The 27,024-nt window shown below is 49.8% G+C and overlaps 1 long non-coding RNA gene across 1 annotated transcript; it reads right to left on the reverse strand.

The window, feature by feature from the left end:
- Positions 1-7,157: 7,157 nt before the first annotated feature.
- On the reverse strand, positions 7,158-18,139 carry LOC129735959 (uncharacterized). Its single transcript, XR_008731988.1, has 4 exons — positions 17,644-18,139; positions 15,918-16,101; positions 8,459-8,677; positions 7,158-7,419 (listed from the first exon to the last, which is right to left on the reverse strand). It is a non-coding gene; the product is annotated as an uncharacterized LOC129735959 (long non-coding RNA).
- Positions 18,140-27,024: the final 8,885 nt, after the last annotated feature.

Raw genomic sequence — 27,024 nt, forward strand, 5'->3', positions numbered from 1 at the left:
AACTTCTGCTTTGCAGAACAAAAGTTCAGTGGGATTTTGTGAACAGAGGTGGCAGAAGGCTTTGATGCCATGTGGATGTCTGAGGTGTTTCCTCACCTAAATGGAAATCACCTGTTTGTTGTGATTGTGAAAGAATGCAAATGCCCTTGCAGGAAACCCCAGGGAAGATGAAGGAGACACTGGTTAACTGTGAGAAAGAGAAGATGGTAACAAAAGGGAGAGAGGAATAAGAGAGAAAGAACTATTTAAGGAAGCAAGCATCTTAAGGGGGGGGGGGGGGGGGAAGAAAAAGTAGGACTGGGACAAACAGAAAAGCAAAAAAAGTTTCAACATGCAGGAATCAAAGCTCATAGACAAGAGGACAGAGTGAATGAGGAAAATTAAAAAAGAGGAGCTGATTTATGAAACAGATAAGGCAAGCCAGCCTTCTGTAACCAGCGTTTTAACAGCACGGTCATGGTACATGTCCTACATCCGTGTAGCAGTGCAAGAAAGGGTGTAGCTGAGGGATGCTGCTTTGGAAGTGCTGGAGCCTAATTACTACCTCCTGTTATTTGGGACAAGTGTTTTAAATTTGCATTCTGCCCTGAGAGCCATTACTCCCTCTAATAATTTCAAGTCTTGGTTTGGAGCTGGGAGAAGGAGATTTCTGAAGAGCATAAAAGGAAGTCATGGGCCTTGGAGATGGGAGCAGAAATTGTACTAGTGTGTTGGGAGCAGGTACCTGGTTTTGTAATTTCTTTTGTGTTGTCTGGTGGGCAGAGGAGAAACCTCTTCTTGGCTGCACCTGTCTGGCCATCACCTGAACATGGAGTGGGGAGGGCTGATGGAGACTCTCCCCTCGTGTCTGATTTTCATACTTATTCACTGTGGGCCAGATTCTGTGTTCTTCTGTGTTGGTTGTGTGCTCCATGTAGTGTAATGCAACACTAAACCAGCTAGAGAATCCCGCAGGACAATTTCTGTTTATATATATATATATAAAAAGAGAAATGGCCTTAACGCTTCCTACAGCATCTGAATGCTGTTTGTTCTCATAGAAGGGGTAGAAAGTGGAGGAGCAGGACTGTCAGCACTAGCAGAGCCTGTGAGTTTGATGTGAGTGACTACGAACTGATTTACAAAGGTTGTAGATGTGGCACTGGCGTTCTCAGTGCTGCCATTTTCACAGCAATGAGACAGAAATTGAGGAGGCAGAGCTTGCTTCTGAGGGCTGCAGGCTGTTCCATGTTGTCCCATGAATAAACTGGGGCTGTGAACGAGGCTGACTGTGGCCTGAGGCTGCGTGTCGGTAGCCCAGCTCTGGGTGTAGCCCTGCTGAAATGAGTGACATTTCTCACAGAGAAGGGGAGTGACGTTCTCCCATTTTTGTTGTGAACGATGGGGAAGAAATGCAGCCTGCTGTGCTGTGGTTTTAGGCTAGAGAGCTCCCAGGTGCTTTTGCCAGGTTGTGCTGTGATCTGGGCGTACTCAGATCCCACTCTGAGTTTCCTAACTGGGCCATTAAATAAACAAACACCGCATAAATCTAGTGTGGGCAGTAAACTTCTCTGAGAGCCCAGAGAAATCATTGCATTGCTGGGGGGGTTTCTGTGCTGTAATTGCAGGCTAAGGAAGGGAGTTTGAAGTTAATGCAAGGCAGGAGGGTGGGGGGAAGCTGATGCAAGACTGGAAAGGAGGAGGGAGGTAAAAGTAGGGAAATTCTTGCATTTCTTTATTATGCATTGGACTCCTTAATGCAATTCATCAAAATTCCATAGGGTGCAACCCAAAGGGATGTGGTTAGTGGCACCTTTCATGTTTGGTTCCTGCAAATATTTGCTTCTTTGCAGTTAGCCAGCATTATGGTGGGAGGATGCAGGCAGCTGTGGGGCACAGGCTGGAGGAGGACAGAGGCAGCTCTGCTGTGGGTCCCCTGCCCCGCTGGCAGCATGTCACTTGAAACAACGCACAAGCACACAGCTGGAGGTTTGCAGCCCCTCTGGACCTGGGGACCTCAGCCACCAGCGCTGATGCTGAAGCCCTCACACAGGGTGAGGTGGTTATACATGCACACATGGGCAGTCTGTAGAGGTCTGCATGAGCTGTATGGGCAAACGCCATCAGATAGGGAAGGCAGAGCGGTTGCCAAGTGGTTAATCTGCTGATGGGATTGGCGTTTGGCCCTTTCTCATCCTGCTCTGAGGTCTGTGCTGGAGGGTTTGGGGGACTGTCAGCTGATGGCTTTGTTGCCTGTGGTCTGGTTGAGCAACATGCTCAGATGTTAGCTCCTGGCCAGCTAAGTGAATTTGCAGGCATTGCTGTGCATAGAGGGCTTGTTATAAGCACTTGGGGTGGGGGTGGGGGGGTGGGGGTGGGGAATAGGCTACCACTCCCCCCAAAATAGCAGCCAATTCCCCCAAACTCAGTTCCTGACCTGAAAGGAACGAGGACATCTTGGGAGCGCAACACAGACATAAAGCTTATCTCTGGTGCCAGTGTGGTCTTGCTCAGTCTGCTGTTGTTACATACTACTCACGCATGAAGCTCCTGAGTTTGTTCCACTATCAGCAGAACAAAGCAAATCACCCTGGAGCAAGTTTTACTCAAAACAAATATTCACAAGAAGGCTTTACTCATTTCTGTAAAGCTAGGACTTGTGTTTTCTCTAATGACGTTCTGGGAGGGTTGCTGCTATTTTTCTACGGAGTAGCCCATTTTTTTCCCTTTTACAGTAACCAGATCACTGTTCACCTCTGTGAAGGTGCTTATCCACCCAGGACATGAGCTGTGACTGTGGTGGCCGTGATCTGCAGTAGGTCACCTGGCAGGAGGAAAGCCCATCCCATCCCAGTACTACGTGGTTTGCACAAAATCCAAAAGCCTGATTGACTTTTTTACTTGAGGATTCATGCCTTGTCTGAGCATGCTGGCACGAGTCAAGTCATTTGGATGTGAAGGAAGGGTACTGCTGATTGATACTGATATATCTAGGGCTGGTACTTGATTCTGAGAATACTGCTGGATATAATTAGGAGAAGCACCCAAAAATGTTGCTGCTAGCAATGAAGTACTGGAACATATGGCTAGTAGGGGAAGAAAACCCAAACCTTCACTGAGATTTGAGATGTGGTGATCACAATTGCAAATCCTGGGAATTTTGAACCACCCCATCAATCCATGATAGTTTTCATATTTACAAACTTTTTAGAGGAAATTATTTTACCTTTCTCATTTTGGACAGTTGTGTTTAGATGACTATGGAAAGCTTCTGCAGTAGCATATTATGTTCATTTAATATCACACACAAAGCATAGAAAACTGGATTGGAAGCTAAAAAACCCCCACAGAAGTGTTTCTCTGTCTTTTCCTAATCCTCTGAAGGGTGACTTAGAAGCTCTTGCTGAAAGAGGAGCATGCTTAAAGATTGTCAATTAATTTGTGGGGGCTCCTTCTGATCAGCTCAAACTTCAGCCCACATTTCCAAGTCTTCGTGTCTTGAAGAGCAACTTCTCCCACTTCCCTGACTTTTGTCCCTAGAATGAGGAGGTTTGTTCTGCATCAAGTGACAGAGATAAGGCTTAGAGCATTTTAATCCTGCTTGCAAATACAATTAGGGAGTATGTGGGCATTCCTCTGCTGGCACTGCCACGGGACTGTCACTGGATGGATTTGGCAGTGCAGGTGTTGGAGCCTTGAGCATTGCTGCCTGGTTTCACCTGGTTCCCTGGGGCTCCCGGGCACCATGGGGAACAAGGACTGTCTGGCACCGGCTGCTTGCTCAGCCGTTGTGATTCAGCTGTTGATGCTGTAGTTAAACCATCAGTTTAATATCTTACTTAGCTGCTATACTTTGATTAAAGTATCTATCAGGATAAAAAATCTATCAGGAAACTTCTCTTCAAAGCAGCACAGTAGTACATGTTCAATTTGCAAAGGAGGAACTCACGTGGTTCCATCACTGTGGTCTCTGAGACTACCCAGTGTGGATTACCTGCGTGCCAGCAGCTGGCGGGCAGGGAGCCAGCACACTGTCCGGGTCCAGGCTGCTGCAGGAAAGTTGGTTTTGCCGTTGGAAGTCATCTGGTGAGGGCACAGAGCAAGACTCAGGCTGGATTTCTCTAATGGTTTTCTAGCCAGAGTCTTCAAGCAAATAATGTACTTTTGCATCGTAACAGCTGTTGCCCTTTCTGCCAGTTTCTAACACTTGTGGTTGCCGGCTTGGCTTTAATACAGACTTCCACCCAGTGTAAACAGATCCCACCCGTGGTGTATTTTTTAGATGAAAGCAAAGATCTGTGTGTCAAACGTTGAACAGCGTATGGGAAATGTAGGATGCGTGTTGCTTAGTGATGTGGTCAGGCATCATTATTGGGAAGTGCATGAGCACCTTGCATGGTCACGGACCCAAAGTGACAGTCTTTAGCTGATGTTTACAAAAGCGCAACGTTATTGTAAATGCAGGGTCATCCCCTTTCAAAATAAGGATGTGAGATGGCTTCATGGCATGGACTATATATAGGTATAGTTTTCCCTTAAGTTTTCCTGGGAAAAGGCATTCTTTGTCTTCATACTTTGGGATCTCAAAGAAGCTGGGTTCTTAGATGTCTTCTGATGTCTTGCACTTGTGACTGATTGAGGGAGCACTAAGCAATTAGGTCTCTGAGTAATAAGTGCTCCAGAGAGAGTGTCTGGAGTGAAAAGTATATGGCACTGACAGGCAAGATAGCAAGCAGCGATTCAGGAAAGGTCAGGGTGGTGACAGAGCACTTCTGCTTCTCTAATCCAGAAATTGAGACGAGAAGCTGCAGGGAGGAGGAACTCTGTAGTGATCACTAACAGCTTCTCCCTTCCCTAAGAAGAGTGTTAATGTAGGAGCTCTTTTTCCTAACCACATTTGCATGAGCTACTCATATTTTAATGATACTCAGTATTTGCACATCTTTTTTTTTTTTTTCCCCTCCAGTAGTGCACTTTCTGCTGTGTAAGGCCCTTAAGTGGGTTAAGAGGAAAAAAGTGAAGATCTCCTATATTTTGATTTCTGTGCATTGTGATTTCTGCATCTGCACTTGTAAAACTGGCGCTACCAGAGGTTTAATTGGCCTTTGTATCCTGGGCTGATTTGAAGCCTGCCGGAGTTGGTACGGAGCTGCCAGCTGACTTCAGTGGTGTTTGCAGCTGCCTGGAAGGGCATGAAGAAATAAATTTGAGGAATGGCAGTCAAAGCTTTCCTGTGACTGTCCTTCTCCCTTTATCCAAAGGGAATTCCCTGCATTTGGAAAGATTGTTCTATCTTGGGAACTACAGCCAAGATACTGAGACATGCAGCAAAGGTCCCAATAGTTGTCGTGGCAATGAAGGGGCAATAGGACCCGCTTCCCCTGGCAGCAGTCCTGAAGGCATTGCCATATCAGTTTCCCTGGGATGGGGGGAAGGCTTTATACCTAAGAACAAATGGCCTTGAAAGACAGTTAATGCTGGAAAATTGGCCAAGTGAAAGCTTGCTCTTGATGATGCATTGTCCGGTCCCAACCTCAAATGAGCAATATGAACCAGGAGCAAACCAAAACCATGGAGCAAGGGAAAGGTAGGGAAGAAAATGAGAGACATGAGAAAACTAAAGACAGTTACATGTCATTTTGCATAATCAAAGGGGTTATTCCGAGTCCTTTTGCATTTTATATTGGGTTTTCATGCCTCTTGACTCTCCCATGAGATTCACGCCCAACGTATCTCCACAGCCTATTGCCATGAGGAAGTTTTATTACAGCTGTGGTTCGTGCAAAAGCGCATTCTGTTTACCATGGGTCTGATCCGTCCTGACTAGCTATCCAAAGAGACGTGTACCCAGCTGATGTAAGCCTTCAGAGACACATCTCAAGTTCATCTGAGATTTCCCAATGATTTGAAAAATTCTTCTCAGAAGATGTTATCTGACAGACAAGCGCTGCCTGGTGACCATTAATAGCATCTCAGGGTCATCCACAGCTATTTCCTTACATCGCATGCATAAGTGAAACACTTGAAGACAAGTTTCGCAAAAGAAAGTAAGAAGCTTTTAAAAATTATTTGGGCTTAAATTTAGTTGTGATCCCTCTCCCAGTTCAACAATAGTTAGCAGTAGCCAGCCAGTCTGCACTGTTAAATGTCAGGATGACTAAACTGGTGTTGGGATCTGCTGGGTCAGGAGGGGACAGGTTCATGCCCAGGGCAGGAGGCTGCTGGAGGTGATGTCCTGGGGAGAAGATGATCCACTGAACTCCCTCCTACCCACCCCTGCTTGCGCCCAGCTGGCAACTGCAGGACCCTTGGAGCTCTTGGAAAGACATCGGAATAACCTGGGCATCCCTGCAGTGTGCTCACCCTCCTCAAAGCCAGCTTTTGTACCCAAATGCATGGGTGAGCTTTGGCAAGTGTCATAGCTATTGTTTCCCCTCACTCTGTCACTGGCTGCAATTTAATGCCTTTTGAATTGAATTTAACTTAAATTCAACTCCTGTAGCAGTCCCCCCTAAAATGCTTTGTGGTCCCCTGGATATCACTGATACTGTGAGGGACACCAGGCTTTTCTTGAGCGATGGCAAGGAGGAAATTTGAAAGCGGTGCTATTGATTAAATAATTAAATGGATACAATGAGCTTTTCTTGGGATTTTGTTTAGCTGATCCTTGGGTGGAAAAAAATAGGTGACCTGAAAGGACCAGTGTTCTGCCTGGTCTCATTCCCATTTGAAAAGGGTCTTCTGAATTTCTTACTGCTGGTGCTGGAGCAGGAAACTGCATTGCCATCAATAATTTTTTTTTTCTTTAGCAGAGAGACATTTTCTTTCATGAAGCCTGTGTTAGGGGCTGCCCTCCCAGTAAATCCTTCCCCCAGCCCCACCGGAGACTTGCCGCTGATTTCAGTCTGGGATTTTTCGGACTCCTGCTGAAAACAGTGCCAGAGTCCCTCAGCACTGGGGAGAAACCTGGGTGTTTTGTGTGCCTGCTCCCACTGCAGGTGAACTCCGGTGCTCAGAGATGCAACACTTTTCTGCAGCAGCCTTATCTCCCCTGGGTCTCTCTGTCTCCCAGGAGGGCAAGGAGCCTTCAGCTCCATTTGAGTGTGGTGGATGTACTGGTTTTCCTTACAGTAATGCACACATGATAGATGATACAATGATAGATTTAGGCAGCACATGCTTTTAATAGCTTTTAGGCAGCTTTTGGAGAATATTTGTGTTTCCTAATGAGGTCCCCTGGGTGCTGGGACAGGGCTGGAGGCACCACCTCGCATACTCAGAGATGCTTCATGAACTGCTGGGCACTGGAGAGTCCATGGAAAAGGAGGATCGCAGCCCTGGCACGCTGCAGTGTAAGCTGAAGCTGTGCTGATGCCTTCCCACAGGCTGTATTTGGCTGGTCTTCCCAGGTCTGGTTTTCATTTTGGGTTGTCAGTTCACCTGTTAAAAAGTTAGACTCAGACACCTTATAAAATATTATAGGTTTTGTCTAAACATGCACTCTTCCCTGTAAAGCTTCTTTTAAATTCTTCTTGTAAGCATTAAAAATAGATAAAATGAGAAGAAGTTTGCAGAGATATTTCAGTATTGAAACAGGGTAGTTCCTATCGTCTTTTCCCCTTTTTAATTTTATTCTGAGCTGATGGGAACTGTTTGGAAAAGATAGCTGGAAAAGTTAATCTTTGAATAGCAAATGCCCCTGGGGGGGGGGGGGGGGGGGGGGTGGCGAAGAATAGTCCTTTCAAAGAATCATTGACCTAAATTGCACTTTAATGCACATACCATGCTGTCCACACCACCTACGTGTCTCCAGGAATACTGCTAAATAACAAGCACTAAACGTTTAGTCATTTCCTGCATCACGTTTGCAGGAGTCGGTGGCTTCGCACTATTAGCATATGTAAGTGCACTGCAGTTCAAACACTTGGTTTCCATATCAGCAGCTGCTGGGTTTAATCTCCTTTTGGGAAAGGTGCCACCGGGAGCGTTGCAGCGAGCCCCAGGTTAACGTTCCAGCCGGCTCTCCAGAGAACTTCCAGCCAAGGGCCGCGGTGACGCAGCGCTGCCTCGCACTGCTCTGCCTCGAGCCCTCAAGCCCCTTGCGAAGCATGCTGCGGGAAACCCGAGCGAAAACCCAAACGGGCAGTACATCAGCTCTGTTGCAGGAGATGTTTGTTTTTTTTTCCTTTCTGCAAGGTTTTATTTTTGCGTTTTATGAATCTTGTGAGTTTACGGGCTGGGTGGCAGTCAGCCTCGCAGGAAATAGCAGAGGCTGCTCTGACCTGCGCCAGCTCGCTCGGTCCCGGCTGCCTGCTGCCTGCCAGGGGTGCCGGGGTACCAAGGTCCCGCTTAGGGGGGTCCATGCCCCCTGCATCCACCCTGGCTCTCACTGCCTCCATCATGGGAAGCGGGAGTGTCAGGAGTTTTGTAGCCATTAGCTCAGCTTTTACTCAGCCTTGCAAGGAAGATGCAATCTTACCCAGAGAGGTTTGTAGTTTGTGCGTTGGCCTTTCAGGTGGGCATCGAAGCAGGTTTCTGTCCAAGGAATCAAGGGCTAAATTCTCTCACATTTTTAAGCGACTGTCTTCAAAATGGTGGCTGCTTCTTACTTGAATTTCATGGTAACAGATGGCTAGATCTCAAAGACATTAGTTAAAAGCTATAGGGTGTTTTTCACCATGTCTTGCTGGTTTCCCTCCTGAAAAAAAATATCTGTGTGAGAGTCCTCCCAACATGACAGGCCAAATCTGACCGTCTGTTGAGTTCACTTTATATAATTTCCGTGTACTGTAAAGAGGCCTTTAAAAGCCAGGGCTGCTCGCTGGGCGATTACCGAGCTCTGGGAGGGCAGGCAGCCTGCAGCCAGCCTGCCCCCTCGGAGGGCACTGGCTTCTCTGCAGCATCGCCATGATCCCGAGCCAAGAAGCATCGCTTTGCAAATATTTGATTTTTGGGTCTAGAGGGGGGGGATTCTGCCCAAAGTATCTTTCATATGGACTGTGCGGGGGCCCAGGGACTCATGTGCAGATTCAGGGCATAGTAAGGGCTCATGAAATAGCGTGTACCTTCTGTGCGGCCCACCAGCATTTTCAGTCTCATTTAGCAGAGGGAACAAGCAGAAATCTCACAACTCGAGTAAGAGCATATGCTCTGGGAGACCTCGCTACATTGCATAAGCCTTCCCATTAAAGGAGCTGGCTTTGCGAGCACAGCACATGAGTCAACAGCACAGCTAGACTTGTAACGTGGGAGTCACACCTACTCTTGGCTGCAGAATTATCCAGAGAAACAGAAGGTTAATAGGAACAAAATAAAGACTAAGGAACCCTTAAAGGTTAGTTACAGGATTTGATTCAATTGGCAAGAGGGGAAAAAAAGAAAGGAAACGGGTCAAGCCAAAGGAAAGGGAGTAGGGTAATGAAAAGCCATGTTGTCTGTCTCCTTAGGAAAGACAGTTCAGTTTAGATCAGTAAAAATGTGATCGATAACACCTTCCCCCCCCGCCCCCCTCAGATTAGCTAGTTCTGGAGAGGGTCATTATTGATTACAGAAAGGAAAAGTCACTTGACTAATGAGAAAGAGAGTGGAGTGAGCCGCAGGATGCTCGAGAAATATTAACACCGCATGAAAGCAGTTCTGCAAGACAGGGAATGACTCCCCAAAGCATGTAAATACAAGCAAAGCAAGCAGCCGACCCAGAATATCAGTAGCAACAACACATTCCTTGGCTTTGCTTCTGCCTTTTTAGAAATTAAAACCAAGCAAGGAGCATGTCTGTCTATGATACTTGGAGAGCCTGAGCGTCTCCGGTCCATGCAGTCCACAGTTTGCTCCCCTGTGCGGTGCCGGAGATGGGACCAGCAGCAGAGGGAGAGCAGGGCTCAGCTCCCAGGCTGACATGGGCACCTAGTTGTCACCAGTCTGACCGGTACTGGTACCTGTGTACCCTTAAGGCCGCGGGGCTGACTGCTTTGCTGGAGCTTGCGGAGAAGCCAGTAGCAACTCTGTTTAGCTGATCTGATCCAAATTTCACTGCAGCCAGTGGAAAGGCTCTGAGTGGGCTTTGGGTTAGGATCAGGAAACAGGGATATCCTGAACAGATGAATCCACAGGGTTTTCAGTTTATAGAGATGTTCCATTGTGCAAAACTTATTCTGATACTGAATCCTTACTGTAGGCTGGAGCCAGTTTCCATATAAATTAATCGAGGGGATTGCATTTGTATTTTTTCAAGAATGCAGCAGCCTCATTGGCCTCATAAGAAGGAAAAGAAAGAATAAAGAAAGTCATGTTTAGTTTCCAGGGTGTTATCTTTGGTTTTTCCCCCTAAGAAACAAGACTTCATATGGCCAAATCTGGTATTCCTCATGGTGCAGGCTGCCCTGCCTGAGGTTCACCTCAGTCCTAAATCTGTGCTGTGAAGATCCAGGATTACCAAGATGGGAGTGAAAAAACCTTGATAGCTCAGAGCTTCTGCCCAGAGCTTATAGAAGAGCCCTGCAAGAGGCTGCCCAGGAATTACTTTTGTTATTACATCCGTTTCTTGGCTCTCCTCCATGTATACCAAGGTCTGAGTGGAACATGTCCGTGGGGGAGGTGTTGGGCAACAGAAGTGATGTTTCATCCCTCGCTCTCAGTGCTCTTGCAGAGGGAAAGATTGTCTTGTGATCAAGGCACAAGACCAGGAGTCAGACGATCTGGGTTGTTGCAAAGTTTGATTTGCCAATATTAGTTAACAGTTCTGTCACCTCTGAATGCAGAGGCGCTCAGGGAATGTGCAGGTTGCCTGCTGCCACAAACACAGCATATATTTGGGGTTCTTGTGCTGTTCTGGTTGAATTGCTTAATGGATTTAGCAAAATAATTTACCAGTGATGAATTCCACTGTGATGGAGCCAAGGAACACATAGTGGCCTTAGCCTGAAGTTTTTGAAAATGGCTTTCAGGACTGATTTATAAGGGGTAATGGTGGGAGGAAGACAGAGCAGATCTGAACGGCTGGTCTCCACGTACATCCCAAGCGAGAGGTCACTTGCACGGTGCTTGTCTCACCGTAAAAACCTGCACTTGAGGTAATGAAAATTGTATCTGTCTTCTGAAGGTCAGCCGATCATCTTTCCTAATGCAGAAATCCCACTGCATGGCATCCGTCCTGCTGTAGGCACACAGAGGGAGCCCCATGGCTGTGCACGTGTGCCAGCATACGTGACATGTGCTCGGGTCATGCTGCGTGGGAGAGACCACAGAGCATCTGCCTCCTGGTGAGGTGTTTCTGCATGAGGTCACACCCCATCCCTTCCTATTCTGGGGTTTTCCCTGACTCCAGCCACAGTGGAGAAGTGGACAACACATCTGACCAAACATCTCCTCTGATGTATGGGGCCACAGGGTGGGAGAAAAGCTACCTGAGGTCCTGATGTAGTCACTGGGGAGTAATAGGACTTCTGCAGGTGAGGTGAAATGCTTCTCTTTCCCATGCAGACCAGGGCAAGGGGAACCCAGCTTACATATTTAGGTGCAGAGCCTGAACGGCTGGGGGTCCCCGTGGAGAGCTGAGCCCAGCGTCTGTGCCTGCTGCCGATCACGGACTCTTCTGCTGCATCGTCTGGCAATGAGCCGTAGCACAGTCTTCAAGTGCTCGAGCTAGATCCCTGCCTTTCCACCAGCATCTGCGATGGGTCCTGGCACAGGAGACTGCTCAGTTTTTCCTAAATCTGGCTGAACCGTCTCCTGGGAAATGGGAGTCAGCTTGCTCGCTATCCTGCTTGCATCAGTCCCCAAGTGGCAGGTGGGAAGTCAAAGTCCATCTTTAGCTGAAGGCACACTGAGGAGCTTTCAGCCCCAAAATGTACAGGTTTTGAAATTTTCGGGGCGGGGGGGGGGGGGAAGGAAGTTTCCTTATAGGAGAAAAGGGTAAAATTCAGTAAATCAGATTGGCTCCTCTGTGCCCTCTGTTCAGGTGCAGACTTCAGGAGCTGGAAAAAGCGAAAGGAGGGAGAAATCCCAGCTGAAAAGGTCCTGCATGGCGTGCCGAGGCAGCAAGAGCCTGAGCGCTGGTCCCTGCGTCACAAAGGCTGCGCCGTGCTGCACGCGGTGCTCCAGCTGCGGGCACCCTCCCTGCGCTGCCCAGCTCCAAACCACCCGTCTTGTGATTTCTTTTTTTTTTTAATTCTTATTATTTCGGTCCCATGATTTTGTTTTCACTGTTCCTAATTCTTTGCCTAAGGAAAGGGAGGCAGGGAACAGCTGTGGATTTGTACTGCTGTGGTTTTCTGGGTGTTGTGGGCCATAATCTGACATTTAAGTGACGAGGCATTGCCATCCAGGCTGCAGAAATCAGATTTTGCGATAAATGGTGGGTAGTGCAGTTCTCCTAACAAAGCTGTGTTTTCAGCATAACCAGTGGTTTCACTTCTATTCATTTCACTATTTCACTTCTTTCTTTCTCTTTATCCAAGCAGTGAAAATCAATCAATCGTCAGCCTAACAGCAGAAATTGTGGCATTGTATTCACTTTAGGGCAGTTGCTAAGACATCTTGGTGGAGTACAAGAATGTACTTGGCCAATGACAGGTAAAGATTAAATCCTGCATCATGCTGAGTTTCCAGAATTGAAGAGATTACATTATTTCTAAGTAATTTTATGGCACTGAGAGATAGTTTTAAACTTACATGGCGCTTTTTGTACTAAAAAGTCCCAGAGCACTTTACTGGCAGAATTTGATACGGAAACTGTCCACAGAGATAAAATATGACAACTGAGTGGTAGCACTGGCAATAGAAGTAAAAAAACCAACCTTATCTTCCAAAAGCTGGGGGAGTGGGGCATCTAGACAGACATACATCTATATCCACTCATGTCGTACACCCTTGTGAGCGACAGACAAGCAAGCATTCATTTCTGAATTCCATCTGAAGGCCAGTTCAGAGATGTCTGTGCATGCCCACCTGACCTGTCGCTGACCTCCTGTGCCAGCTCGCTCCGCTTCCCCATCTCACTTCCCCCGTGGGACAGGGCGCTGGCAGTTCCCCCAAAGCCAGCCTGACCTGGAAGTCTCCCCTCCTCTGAGTCACTGTTTCTTCCTCAGCTGCCCTCGGTATGTGGCCAGCAGCAGGCTCGGAGCGGGGAGGGGTTCTGTCTTTTGCAATTGGAAACAAACATGATAGGTCAGTGATGGGAAGGGATGGTGGACCATGAATGTCCCATCGGTGGTGTGGCCATGCTGCTGCCTTGTCTTCCACCTCCTGTCAGCCCTGGTGGCATCACTACAGCTCTGTGGAAGCACTGAGTGGAGGACACAATGCACGGGGAAAGTAATGTGTGAGCGAAAGGTGCCTCTTGAGCCACATGTTGTTCTGTAGTGAGGTGGGATGGAGGTTGGCCCTTGGGCCACTTGTATCTTGTTCTTAGTTGGGAGCTGGAGCCTGTGCCAGAGGCAGGAGGTGATTCCTGACATGGGAGTGCTGTGTGATGACACGCTCTTCCACCTGAGGATGAAGGCTCCTGCTGCCACTATGTGAGCTGAGCCTGGTCTGGCATGGATGTCTGTCTGCCTGTACGGAAGGCGTGCAGGTGCACCCACCTCTTCACAAAACCACGTTGTGGCTTCTCCTGCCTTGGAGCCTGAGATCACCACCGTTCAGGCGGTGAGAGCCCCGTTAGCTTCAGTGAACACAGACATCCCAAAGCGGTCCCCATCGTTGCCCCAACTTTAACCCATGCTGGGGTTATGTTCAAAGAGTCTGAGTGAGTCCTGGGTGAGGCTGTGGCTCTAGCACACCACAGCTCGTACCCTGAAACTTTCTTCACCACTTTTCTCAGGAACATGCAGAAATGGAAACAGAAGCTCCTGCCAGGGAATTTCCACCCCAAATCAGTAATGTTTGAGTAGTGAGAATGAGATGCTGAAAGAGTAGATTTTTTTTATTATTATTATTTCTTTTCTCTGGAAAGTTGGCTGTGTGGATGTGTGATTTGGTAGTGGGTGTGGTGACCCCGGCACTGCACAAATTCATGCTCATAAATGTTGCTAAGAGATTAATAAAATGACAGCCATCGCTGGCCGTAGGAGAGGGAAGAGCACCGCCGAAGCAAATGCAGAATGTTCTTCAAAATTGTTGTATGGTTAAAGGAGGTTTTAGTGTTTTCTTTGCCAATAGAAATATAATTTATTTGTATTTAAAAAATCCGTAAGAAAATGAAAACTAAAGGTCTCCCACCAACTTTCTGAGGACGTTACTTTCTGATGAATACTTTGGTATCCAAACTACACAAGGGTAAGCAGCTTGGAGGTCACGCCAGTCAGCTGAACTGGTCCTGTTACTCAGCACTCTGACATGCTCCGAGAAGGGTTTTGCTGGAAGTCTGGGGGAGGTTTCACGATGGAAGATCAGGCTAAATAAAGGTCTTCCACCTCCATAATTCCGGCAGCTGAATTTCAGCACAGTATCTAGTCACAATGTGACACGGCTTCTCAGATTGAAAAGCTAGCCTCAGACCTCTCTAATTTTGGTGATGCTGAGTTACAGCCAAAGTGATTAATGGAGCAATCTCTGCTAAGGTGCGTTGTTCCTGAGGTTGCCTGGGTTGTGTTTCCCCTGTACCTATCTGTGAAGATTATCTGAAATGAGTCCTGCTTTTGGTTAGGTGGCAGTGGTAAAATTCATTTTTGTAAAATCTGGCTTTGGGAAGTGCCTTTCACTGTGCATCCACACTGAGCGGGCTGAAGTCTGGACGGTGGCAAAGCCACAGCACCAGACTGTCCAGCCCAGCACCGTGATTTCCAGTGAAACTGGGGTTGTCAGGGGCGTTGAGCCAGTTGTGTCATGCTCTGGGCATCCTGACAGCTCCTCACTGCTGGCTGGGAACAACACTAGTGTTCCCAAGGGACGGCTAGCAAAAAATCCGTGTATTTTAGTATTTCCGATGAGTTTTTAAAGAGTAGGCAAAATTGACGGGCTTCAGCCAGCTGTTTATACCATGGGATGTTTTATTTCCGTGTGCAGCTCCTAATTCCTTGCTGCCTCGGTGGTGTTATCAGTAGGAACTGGCTGGATGCCCCCGGACGGGTTCCCCGCGCCGCAGAGCTCGCCTGCTGCTCCCAACATCCGTGCTGTGTGGCCGAGAGCACAAAGAGGGCAGGGGCTGTGAAAGGGTTAACGAGGGCAGGAGCTGGTAATAGGGCTGGTCCCTCGAAGGGGATGCTGTTTGTGGGGGAAGAGGAAAGCCTGTCTGGGGCGTAGGAGAGACTTGGAGGGTTGTTACTCTAATCAGAAGAGATAAGGAGAGCGGGGCAGCAGGCGAAGTCCGATCTTCTGGCTCAGGCTTTCAAAGGCAGTCAGTTGCTTTTAAGAAAGACTTCCTCTGGGAGGAAGAGAAACATGGAAACAGTCCAAACCCTCTGCTGGGAAAGAGGGTGAGGCCAGACAGGATTGATTTGGGACTTTATTTGGGTGTGCTTGGGATTGCCTAGGCCTGGGGAAGCACTGGAAGCCGGAGGATGAAGATAACCTGTGGGCAGAGGCGCTGGCTGGAGCCGGGCCCCTGGCTGCTGACGGGAGGGTGAATCACCCATCCACACCTGCAGAAAGCACCTTGCTGGCTGGAGTCGTAGCAATCTTTGCTGAACTGTGCTTTTTTTTTTTTTTTTTGATGTAAATAGGAAATGACTTCTGCAGCTGAGTCTTTGTGGGCACAGGGCTATAAAAGGCACTGCCATTTTACATACCACATTTGAGCTTGAGAGAGAGGAAGGCGGCTTTGCTATTGCAGTCACATAGTTAATAAGCAAATATATGTGGCTCCATAGGGCTTGAATAACTTTTGGAAGCAAAGTAGGTATGAAGGCTGAGTCCTTTGCCTGCTCTAGATGACTAAGAATAATTGTTTTTATTTTACTTACGAAGTCACAGAACCCAGATTTTTCCACATAACATACCTGACTCTGGTTCATTCTCTTTGTAGCTCGTAAGGAATGGACCTGCTGCTGTCGTCTGCTGGATGCATCAGTTGCCCCTGGGCCTGGACTCCACTGGCTTTTCTTGCAGGTTTCCGTGTGCCTGCTTGCACAGCTTGCTCTGGCTGGGGGAAGGCTCAGGAAGGCTCAAACCTGCAGCCTCTTGCTGCGGGAAGGAGCAATGAGAAAAAGATCGCTGTGGCGCAGCAGTGTCGTTACAGCCTGTGCTACACAAGGGTCAGGTGGGATGCACGTAAGGGGCTCTTCTGGCTCCAACAGCTATGAAACCCACCCAGTGGGCTGGCCCACAGCGGCCACGAGTAGAAGCCGAGGGGGTCCATTTCCATGACAGCATATCATAAGGGTGTGATTCAGCAGCTTTCTAGAAATGCGAGGATCTAAAAGAAGTAAAGAAGGAAGTTTTCCTTCTCTGTCTCATTCTGCATTAAGAAATAAGGCAACTTGGGTTCTCCTTTTAGGGAGAAGGGAAATTTGGCACAAGAAAGCCCCTCCCTCCCTCCACACATCTCTGTACCACATGTCTCCACTTCACTATTCACTTGTTTTGACATAGAGTACTTTCCCCCAAAAAATATTAGTCACAACCTTGGCTTCAACCAGCCAACTCTTAACCTTCCTCAAAACAGTTTGAAATGGGTGATGTTAGTGATGTGTGATGGCGATGGGTAGGGGTGGGTGGATTTAACATTTGCAGAAGGTTCTGCATCGAGGTTTGGGAGCCCAGAAACCTGCCACCTGCCTGGGCTGGCATGGGCTGCAGTAAGGGAGTCCTGAAGGACATGCCAGCAGATCAGAGGATCTTTGGTGGATCCCTTCAATAAGACAAATTGTGAGGATGGAAAACCAGAACATCTGGTAATAGCATCACAGGGATGCTTATGTGAGTTTTGTCAAGGGAGGCTGAAGAAGCTGGAGTGATGACTATGGCGTAAAGTTGACTAATCCATGTTGCTGGGTGTCAAATTTGAACTAGCTGCCTAAAATCCTGGTTTTGAGCAGTAACTGCTTTATCAAGCAGTTCAGCACCAAGGGGAAGAAAAAAAAAAAAAAACATGCGGCCTGTTGGAACAGTTATAGGTTCCCAAGAGTTCCTGGGAAGGAAAGGGCAAGGGATGTTTGGGTTAGACAGAGCTGCAAAAATTGTATTCCAGGACTGTAGCAGCTGCACATGCAGGCAGGCTTGCAGTTGCTGTGGGATCCAGAATGCAATGAGCCCTGCCATCCCCTGTGCTTCCTCAAGTAATTATTACATGCGTTGCACCCTAATGAGAACCTGCTCCATTTTCTCATCCCTCCGCTCTGCTGCTCTTTCCTCATGGCTGCTTCTTCAGAGCCCTTCTTTGTAAAACCCATCTGGTAAAGGGCTTATGTTTTATTGTTAAAAAGAGAAACCACTGGAAATTAGTAGTTTTGCTGTGCGTTATTATGCTTATAATCCTTTAATTTGTATTAAGTCTCTAATCATAGCCATGCAGAATGAGCAGAGCCAGCCCCGAAAGGTGCCCCTCTGGGTTACCCAGGTGCAGCAGCCACAGCATGCCCGGATGGACCACTGGTTCCATGGCTGGTCCCCAGGAAAGGCAGGGAGGAGAAGGACCTTCCAGCATTACCCATAGCGTAAAGCTATTCTTGAAACACAGTCAAACATGGATCATTGGCAAGAAACACCTGAAAAGAGAGGTCTTACCTTGGGCAGCTCGGGGTGGTTGCTGTGTGATGGTGCCATTCTGGACAGCAGGGCAATGTGGGCCAGGGAATTTAACGTATCATCCTGGTTCAGATTTTCTCAGTGCAGCAGAGGAAGGAGGACAGTCCAAGGGGCTCCTGGCCCAGCCTTCAGATAGGTGTAAGACTGTGGTTTACAGGTATAAAGGATGTCAGGATGTTTCAGCTGGCCAGCCCCTTCCACAAGCTGTAGTAGACAGAAACCGTATGGCATTAAGATTTAAAAAATGCTTGTAAGGAAACAAACAAAAACCAAAATAAAGCCCAGGTCTGTGCTGGGGTGGCAGACCTTGTTTCCAGACTCTGTGCCCAGCCTGTGACAGCAGCTTGAGGACAATTAGACACCCAGAACAGGCGTTCAAGCTGATGAGGAGCAGCTGGAGCAGGAGCCCTGCAGGTCTCCAGGACTGCTGCACGGTGCTCCAGGCAAGGTCCAGGGCAGCAGCGATGCCGAGCCTGCGGCGGTTGTAAAGGAGCCTTGCCAGGGAAGAAGTGGTTTTCTAAGAGAAGGAACTGCTGGCTGTGCTCCCAGGGCATGGTGGTGAGGGGGGCCGCAGCCATGAGCCAGGGGGTACAGAGGGTGTCTCTGCAGAGCGTGTCCTCACAGGAGGAGGTGGACCTGGTCTGAGTGGGAGCTCCTGTGACAGTCTCTGCTCTGTGTTCTGGCATAACGCAGGGCTCTACAAAAACTGGTATTTCTTAGCCAAAGCTAAACCTTGCTCTGTCTATGCTGTGCTAGTATGTGCACAGAAAGAGGAGGGAAAAAAGAAAACCTTTCGAGAAGCATCTCTATAAATAGCATTTTAGCTTGACAACCCCATCCCTCCCCAAAAAAGTCAAGAGAAAACAACAAATTCCATCCCTTTAAATACCATCGCTTTGCTAGGGATACTTTCTGCTCAGGAGCATTTTTCAAGGCTGTCTCTTGCACAGAGGAGTTATCAGGATGCAGAGGAAGGTGCAGCCTGCAAGTGCAGCCTGCCCCTAATTACAGCCTGCTGCTCTCGGGGCTTCTGCCCAGCCTGCTCCCATAACAGGATTTTTCCTGCTTCCAACACTGCAGAGGCAAATCGGTGCAAATATGCAGCTTGCTGAGTGTAGCGTGTGGTGCCGAGCCACACCTTTAAAAAAATAATTAAAAAAAAAGGGGACTTCCAGATTATTAGATCTGAAAGATCATAGCAACTAATTAGGTTCTGGATAGCCTGGCTTCCCAGGCAGGAAAGCCACCCGTCTGGCAGTGCTCGTGGCCAGTCAGGCAACTGGTCATTCCCACCCTTCTGCACCCTGTTAAAAGGCCTGTTATCTTTACATCACGCCACCCTTCCAGATTGCAAGGTGGTGGCAACTGATACCTTGCTCTCAACAGAGCCGAGCCCTGAGTAAACCCCTGGTAAACATTGTGGAAAGGAGACTGGAGTAAATCTGGCTTAGGTTAGAAATGGGTTCTATTTTCAACAACAATGTGAACTCAGTCCCAGTGCAGGAGAGGTGGATGGGAGAAGTTCCTGTGAGGGTGATGGGGAAAGCTGGAACGTGAGCCCAACAGGCAAATGGGAACCAGGGATGTCTTTATTCAGCACCACAGCCGGCTCAGAGGTCCTGGGGCAAGCTCCGAGCTTGAGAAGTGAGGGACAAAAAATGCAGAGTAGGGTAAGATGAAATGAGACAAAGTCATCACTTCCCAAAACCTTCACAGTGAAGGAAACACCTCCCACTGTCTGGAGGATCCATGGGAATATTATAATATTTGTTCCAAAAACATGACTGGGTGGATACAGAATTACTGACGCAGACACAAGCAGCTAATTGAATTCATACGTAGAAACCCTGGACACCATATGGCCTCAATAAAACGTGGGTCCGTAGCTGTTTCTTAGCAGATGGTTATTCATTTTCATAATCTTAAATCAAAAGATCATTTTTATATCTGGAGATCAAAGGCACTTAATGTCTCCTTGGTTGAGGTTCATAAAACTAAACCTCTGTCCTCTGTTTTGGCATTACGTGTGAGGCAGATGGGGGTTTTCTCCTGAAACCTTTGCAGAGGCTCTGGGCAACCACATCTGGGCAGCAGCTGCAGCTGTTCGCAGCTCTTCAGGGCTGGGACTTTATTTTCATTATACGGACGTGCAGTTTATAAAATCAGAAGGGACAGTTGTAATGAGCTTATGTAGCCATTTGTATTTCCCCACATTATTGGGATGTAGCCCATGTGAATATTTTGTGAGGAAAGTATTCTTTTTCCCTTAGGAAAAAATACTCAGAGCACCGTCTGACCTCTCAGATCCCATACTCAGCCCTGCGAAGTGGTGGTGTGAGGTCAGCGCTGTCCCTGCTCTGGCATCCTCGTGGGAGATGAACCCGCGGAGGTGCAAGGCAAGTCTCGGACTCCTCCTCAGCCGTGCGCGAGAGGGTGGGTGAGCGCACGCCTCCGAGGCTGCACGTCAGTGCTGCTCCGCCGGCAGCCAGTGCAGGGGAGGAGAAGGGGGCGAGATGCATTTACGTGGAAAGTACTTTCACACCCACCAAAAAACCTCTAGGATAGCCGTGATCTTTGCCACCTAAGAACGAAAGGTGTGTGGTTACTCGGAGCACCGTAGGTACAGGTGTCAACAAATCGAGTTCTGTATATAAATCTCATTTTTACAGTGGCTACCTGCTGGCTGATGCACAGTTCTCATCGGTGTGAAGGTGTAACCGAAACGCACCTCCCCTCCCGCGAACCCACACTGCTGGAGTGCTCTTTGCATTTCAAACGCTGATGCATGCGGTTAATATTTGCACCATGATCAGCAGGCATCTCCGAGAAGAGAACAAGCACTTCCCTGCCACAGCGCGGGTTTTGCCTGGCAGCCTCACCGCCTCGGCTGCAATATGGAAATGATCCTCCCCAGCAGACAGCAGAGTCCCACCTCGGTTCCCATTCACCTGGAGATGAAAGTGCTCTGGCTGCCAGTGTAGGCGGGGCAAAACTATTTAAAAACCTCATTAGAGAAAGTATTTGGGGAAGACAGCAACACCCTCAGTTGTGGTTTGCTCCAGGACTTCTCAGCCAGATCACTTCTGATACAGAGGGAAGGGCACTATGAGAGACATTCCTGTCAACTAGTACTTCTCGTAGGGAAGCCTTGGGTGTACTTTGCCTTTTACTCAGTCCCAGTGGGCTGTATTTTCTATGTAAGTACAGGCACGTTCCCCTCCAGGTGCTGTTTAGGTGAGGAGCCCGACTGCAGCGTGGCATCAGGGCTGCTGCATGGCACGTAGTGGTCCTGTTTTGCGCTGGAGGAATAAAGTCAGCAAAACTGTGTGTAATCTTGATTAGGCACAAATCCACCGTGAATATTTCCTATTCCATTTAATTCCTGTTTGTGCTTATTTCAGCTGAATTTGCAGCAGGAGCAATGCCCAAGCCACATCTGGCTCGTGATGCACATGGGATCAGACCGGGAGTTTGGGAGGAGGTGGATCTGGATTCAGAGGTTTGGCTTCTTATTTAGAAAATGACTGCTTACATTCTCCCACGGCTGCTCCAGACTACCCCAGAGCTTAATGATATTCGTGTCCAAGTGTTTTTTAAGTCTGCATGACTAGGAAACGATCTCATATGTATGGTTTGTCTGGCCTGTTAGGAAGGAGCCCATGCACCTGCATTTCCCCTACTGCCTGCATTTTCTTTGCGTCCCATTTATTCAAAGGGGTCAAACGCTCGCTAACTCCTAGTGAGTTGGTGCCAGTGCTCCCTTTTCCTCTCCCAACGTAGTCAGGCATCTGCACGCCTTAAGCAGCCCCTGGTTAACGCAGACAACTGCAGCCCTCGGCCAGCCATGAGGACATCCCACTCCCTCGCAAGCAGGTGCTTGATCCTGTGCGATCCCACAAGCCTACAAAGACCAGGCTGGGCGAAGCAAGTCCACATGCAGTATAAGGGCTTGTTCTCCCTTATGTCCAGGCCCGGGAGCCAACAGCATCCCTGCAGAAGTTCGGCTGGGTTCCCCGGGTGCCCCTTCCCATGGCACTGCTTCAGCCACCTGCCAGGTTTCGCCCCAACCAGCTTCCCACACCAAGCTGCTGCGCTCTTCACCTCTGCCACGAGCCCTGACACACAGCCTTTGCTCCGCTGCTAATGATACTTACAGTCTGAACTCAGTCCCCCCAAAGCGACCAACAGGCATCTTACACGCCGTAAGCACACAGACCTTGGCCGAGAGACTCGAGGTGTGGAAGTCAAGGTTTAACTCGTCTGTGTCCTGGCATGAACTGTGGGATGAACATACTCCCAGGGTCTCTTCTTCTGCCTGTTCTGCCTTTATTTTATTAGTATTTCTAGGAGGTCTGTGTAATCTTTTTAATCCAGTTAGCATGTTCAAAATACTTCTTACGTTAATATTTGACTCTGACGCAATGTAGTTTGGCCCTGTTGCTGTTGTTACCTGCGTCCCCCAGAAAGAACAAAATCTCCCTAGACTAGGAGCCCCGGTGGTATTGATTCCTGCTGGTGTGCATGAATGCCAGCAGAAAATAAATAATGCTGTCGTTAAAAGCTGTGGTGTTTTCTAAGTCAGATCTAAAGGCACCCTACTTTCTTTGCTTTGCATATTTGCAGAGCACCATCCTTTCTGCTTTTCAGATCTGAAAGCTGAAGCAGAGAGACATCTGATGAGGCTTCATCGCTGACTCACTGTTTGATGTTAGGCAGAAGGAGGAATGTGATCAGATACCATTGTGCAAAGCATCCACCAGACAACTCTGTCACTTGGAGGAGAAGCAACTCCTGCTCCTGAGCTGTCCTGCCCGCAGCTGGCTCCCTGCCGGCTCCCAATGGTGTGGGTAACCCCGCGCCGTCCCCTGCCCCGCCTGAGCTCCACAGAGACCAAGCAGCCTGGGCACCGCAGCGAGGACATCAGCCCCTCTGAAATGGCTCTTAGGCCGTGTGCAGGCAGAGGTTCGGGGCTCTGCTGGCGCTAGCAGGGTCAGCCGGCGGTGTGGGAGAGGCTGCAGCCCGGCGCGCAGCCGGAGGGGTGTGCACGGGTGTGCACGCCTGGAGTTCTTTCTCACGAGATGGTGCAACCGGCCGGCAGGGAACTGGTTAAACAGCGTGAGCTCCCTGGATGCCTGGGTTTGGCTGGCAGTGCGAGGCAGGGCAAGGATGTCACCAGGAAGCTGGCATGTTTTAATAAACAGAGTATCAAAGTGGGCTAAAGTCTCTTATTATGAATTGTAATGTCCACAAATTTTGCCACTTCCAAATAGTTTCCACCTACATATTCCTCCCACTGCTACACTGGGTGTTGGCAAACCTCTCCGCTCCAGGAGGGGAATGGCTTTCATTTGAATAGTCCTCAGGCAAGTTTCACTGAGCGGTGCCAGCGTCATGCCCGCAGCTCTCACGTGCCCGGCAGCGATCCAGGGCAGTGCCGGAGGGAGGGCCCTTCGCTTCCCCAGCACTCCACAGAGACAACAACTCTCGCTAGGTTTTCCCAGCGTTTTATCTCAGCGCAGTCCATGGTAGCCCAAACCGAGGTAATTAAGCAGCGATGGGTGTGCATACTCGCAATATTGAATCTTGACTTATTCTAACCTGCGGACAATTCCTTTCATCGCGGCAGCGAGCGTGGCCAGCTGTGCTGTCGAGATAGTGAGTCACACACACAGATGCAGCTGAAACCACCAGATTTCACACTAAATTCAAGCTTTTGCAACTACCTGCAGGCTACCAGAAGGACAAGGCAGAGCTGCGGTGGCTTTCAAACTGCCCCTCGGATCCTACGCTGTTAAGTCCCGCAGTGCCTCTCTCGGGACCCTGCCTTCCAGCTGATGGTTGCGGGCTCTCCTACTCGTGCCTTAGACACTACAGCTGGGAAATGAGACCTGCAGACCTGGGAGCTGCCGATCCTGAGCGCTCCTGGCTCGATACATCCTCTGCTGACCAAGATGCTGCAGCACCGCAGGCCTCAGGCTGCAGGGAGGCAGGGGGTGTTCAATGGAGGTGCCATCCCACGTAGCTGGCAGCAGGCTTCTGCCCACCAAGTGCTTTCGTGTCCGTCCCAGAGGCTGGAGATCGCCCTGGCTCAGGAGAGGAGCCACCATGTTTACTGAGTGCGAGTGCACCCCACTCCTCCGCTCTCTTACAGTTTTGCGTCCACGGAAACTTTTCCTTCTGCAAAAGGTAATGGGTATTAATTACGGAGGCCCGGAGGCTGTCCGTCAGATGCTGAGGGCTAACCGCATCCGTGCAGCGCCTCCCGCACGGTGTAACCTCAGCGTCCAGCCTTGGCTGCTGGGCCAAGACATGGCTGTTCTTTCACCTCCGGTGCCAGTAACCTGAAACGAGATTGCTGGAAACGAGAGAGAAGGAGAGTCAGCGATTTGATTACAGGCCACAGGCACATGCCTGGCCTTCATGGGTATATTAAGTAAGAGACATTTTAAAACAAAACCACCCTCAGTAACCTTATCGTAAGCTTGAATCCACAACCCATCTGTTATCTCCCAGTGCTGCCCACATAGGCTTCCATCAGACATCGGTGCCAGGGAATTTTGGAACATTTTCCCCCCAAATCGCTGTGGTCGGGAGGGGACAGTCCTGGGGAAGGGGCAGGTCCTGGGGCTCGACCCCCCCCGCCTGCCTTCGGCGTGCCTCCATACCAGCCCCCAGCCTTTTACTGTGCCTGTAAATAACTGCAAATCCCCCTTGGACACGAGCTGCTGCTGTCCTGTGACTCTCAGCCTTTCTGAAACAAGCACTCGGGAGACCTGCTGCTCGGCAAAATGGCTTTAGAAAAATTAAGCCTTTTTAAACATTTCACTGCTGCCTTAATCGTGCGTTGTAAAGGAGCCCTCCGCATAGAAATAATTCAGCAAACAAAATCAAGAAGGCAAATTGATGATTGCATCAGCCCTAGCTTATGAAAACTGATCCCCAGGAAAATGTAATTCAACTCTCCAGCAATCTAACTTGGTGCTCAAGAATGTAATAACTTCACTTGGATCCTCTTTTTAGGGGGACTCCTAAATCCTTGGCAACGTCCCTTAAGGTCATGAGCAAATCCTGATATGGATAATTGTTTGGCAAGCACAAGAACAGTAAAAGGGCTAAATAATTGGGGATTACCTCTGACCCTGATTTGTAGCTCACCACCCACTGCAGGAATGTACCGAATATCTGAAAGAGCAAGCGGGAGTCAGACAATTCATGGGCACGAAACTGTCCACGTACACTTGGAGTGAACTTAAAATGCAGAGCAGGTTGGCCCCAAACCTCATTTTTCATTAGCAATCAGCTGCGGCAAGCTCTAATTATTTCTGTTGCCTTGGACAGGGGGTCAGTGATGGGACAGGTCAAAATTTGTACCTATTATTTTCACCCTTTGTTTGGAAAATGACAGCTTGGGTCTTCAGGGCAGAGACAGGATAAACTCTCTGATTCAGTACCCATTACTTCTGCTGGTTACTTTCTCCTGAACTGCAGGAAGGGACAAATCCACACATCACTTCCATTTTTTTCTGATGATTATTGCTGGATTTGTTCGGTGCTTGTATAAAAGACAATCTCTGCTTTGAGAATCTGCCCGGAGCTGTGATCGTGCCCCCATTCGTACCCAGCGCTCCATTTTCGGTCCCTAAGTCCTGTCCTCCACGGTGGGCTGGGTCGGCAGCATCACAGCGGACCCTCAAGATGGGCCAGCAGATCAGGGCCGTCAGTGCCAGGTTTGCGGGCTGAGACGCAAGATACCGAGAAGACCGTGCCGGGTGGGACAGCCTACACATCTGCTCTTCGGGAGCTCCGTGTCATGGACACAGCACTGCACTGTTTATGTGGGAGACGCAGCTGGGATCCCGTAAAGCGTTTTTTGTATTTATAAACCTTAGATTTGCGGCCGGCAGAGTTCTGCAAGGCTCTGACTTCCTTTAGGATTCCTCCTGGTAACAACATGCACCTTCAGACAGCGGTGAGCCTTAAAAGGCCTGTCTCCATTGCCCATGTCACATCTCTCTGCGCTCTCACGTAATACCTCCTGACCTCAGATTCCTCCCAGCGTTGAGCGGACCAGGACTCTCGCAGGCGATAGCGGAGGCTCTGTGCCGTGCCGGGAGTTCTGCTGTTACCTTATCTTGGTAAATGCGCCTTTTATCTGATGAGCTTGCCTCTACTTGTTCAGCATTCAGCAGGGAAAATGACCATAGCCCTTCCAGAGGAGAGGTTTGCTTTGGCAGGTACACACCATTCTAGTCGGGCTCAGCGTTTTGCAACAGCTGGCGTCTAAGAATTGCAGCTGCTTTGCAAAAGCATGAGAAGTCCTGAACTTCACAGCGATTACCTGTGGTGACTCCTGGTTATTTTTTTTGTCTGTTTCCAAAGTTCTGAGGCTGCAGGTTTCATTGGGGTTATGCATAAGCATAACCTTTTGGTTCGGAGGACGCGTGAGACTTTTCCCAGTCTGTGTGTGGGGATGGGTGGCACAATGACCCCACAGCGGTGCCGGCGAAGCCCTTCGCCCCACACCGCACCCTCGCCACGGCCTCAAGGCTGCAGCCCCGTCGGTCCTGCCCTTGCCGCTGCATGCCCACCCCGTGCTCCCCCGGGACACTGGACCCACCTGCCCAGGGGATCCTGTGGGGACCCAGGACCCACCTGCCCAGGGGATCCCGTGTGGACACTGGACCCACCTGCCCGGGGGATCCCGTGGGGACCCAGGACCCACCTGCCCAGGGGATCCCGTGTGGACACTGGACCCACCTGCCCGGGGGATCCCGTGGGGACCCAGGACCCACCTGCCCAGGGGATCCCATGGGGACCCAGGACCCACCTGCCCGGGGGATCCCGTGTGGACACTGGACCCACCTGCCCGGGGGATCCCGTGGGGACCCAGGACCCACCTGCCCAGGGGATCCCATGGGGACCCAGGACCCACCTGCCCGGGGGATCCCGTGGGGACATCAGACCCACCAGCCCAGGGGATCTTGCTGGGACACTGGCCCTGGGGATCCCGTTGGGACACCAGACCCAACCCATGGGGACATCGGACCCACCGAACCCACCGGTCCGGGGGACCCCACGGGGACCCCGGACCCTCTCCGCGGGGCCACCGGGCCCGCTCCAGGAGGATCCCCGGCCCCACGGGCTCCGGCGGGGCCACGCGTGCCGGCGCGGCGGGCGGGGAGCGCGGGCAGTGCCGCCGCCGGGTGCCGCCGCCGCCGCCGCGCAGCCGGGGGTGCCCCCGCCGAGGCCGGCCCAGCCCCGGGGCCCCGGGGGCGGCCCCGCCTCCCCCGGCACGTTGCGGCGCTGCCGACACGTGAGGCTCATGTGACGGGGGGGGCCCGGGCCCGCCCCGGCGGCCGC

Source organism: Falco cherrug, chromosome 4, assembly GCF_023634085.1.
Source record: "Falco cherrug isolate bFalChe1 chromosome 4, bFalChe1.pri, whole genome shotgun sequence".
Lineage (NCBI taxonomy): Eukaryota > Metazoa > Chordata > Aves > Falconiformes > Falconidae > Falco > Falco cherrug.